At 39.2% G+C, this 916-nt stretch overlaps 1 non-coding gene across 1 annotated transcript; it reads right to left on the bottom strand.

Moving 5' to 3' along the window:
- Positions 1-207: 207 nt before the first annotated feature.
- On the bottom strand, positions 208-314 carry LOC131241743 (small nucleolar RNA R71). Its single transcript, XR_009169303.1, has one exon. It is a non-coding gene; the product is annotated as a small nucleolar RNA R71 (small nucleolar RNA).
- Positions 315-916: the final 602 nt, after the last annotated feature.

The raw sequence follows: 916 nt of genomic DNA, 5'->3' as shown, positions 1-916 counted from the left end.
TTATATGTGAAAGAGTTTGATGAGATCATAGCTACTTTATACTTTCCTAACGTGTCTGATGACACGGTCAGGTTGAAACTCTTTTCCTTTTCTTTGAAAGAGAAAGCTAAGACGTGTTTACATTCACTACGTCCTCGATCTATTGGCAGATGGAACAGCATGACAAGGGAGTTCATAAAGAAAATTTTCCCATACCATAAGACGAACACCCTTAGAAAGTTGATCATGAATTTCGCCCAAAGGGAAGATGAAACATTCTTCTAATGCTGAGAGCAGTTCAAGGATCTTGTTAGTTCATGCCCACAACATGGTTTTGAAACGTGGCGCATCATGAATTTTTTCTACGATGGACTAATATCTCCCATGCGCCAATTAGTCGAGATGATGTGTAATGGGGAGTTTATGAATAAAGGTATCGATGAGGTGTGAGACTACTTTGATAAACTTGTTGAGAACACACAATCATGGGACATGTCCCCTATACAGAGTACTACGTCTAGGCCGACTCATGCCAAGGAGAGGGGTGGAATGTATCTCCTGAAAGAGGATGGTGATATTAATGCTCAAGTGGCTAATCTGACTAGAAAACTCAAGGCTATAGAATTGAAGAAGGATAAGGTTAAGGAAACTATTTGTGGTATTTGTGCTTGCAACATTCATACTACTGAAAATTTTCCAACTATATCTACCCTTCAAGAGGTAATGAATTGGCAATCCAATGTCATAAGTAATTACCACAGACCTTTCAGTGGACCTACCTCTAATACATACAATCCTGGTTGGAGAAATCATCCAAACTTTAGTTGGAGGAATGGACAAACCGCTACACCTCAAGGTTTCCTAAATCAAATTCCAATTCAAGAGAAACCTCAAGAGGGTTTGGTTCTAAAACACTTTCAAAAGCAAGGGCTTTTCA

The sequence above is a fragment of the Magnolia sinica genome, chromosome 3 (genome assembly GCF_029962835.1).
Source record: "Magnolia sinica isolate HGM2019 chromosome 3, MsV1, whole genome shotgun sequence".
Lineage (NCBI taxonomy): Eukaryota > Viridiplantae > Streptophyta > Magnoliopsida > Magnoliales > Magnoliaceae > Magnolia > Magnolia sinica.
This window is presented reverse-complemented; position numbering and strand designations above follow the sequence as displayed.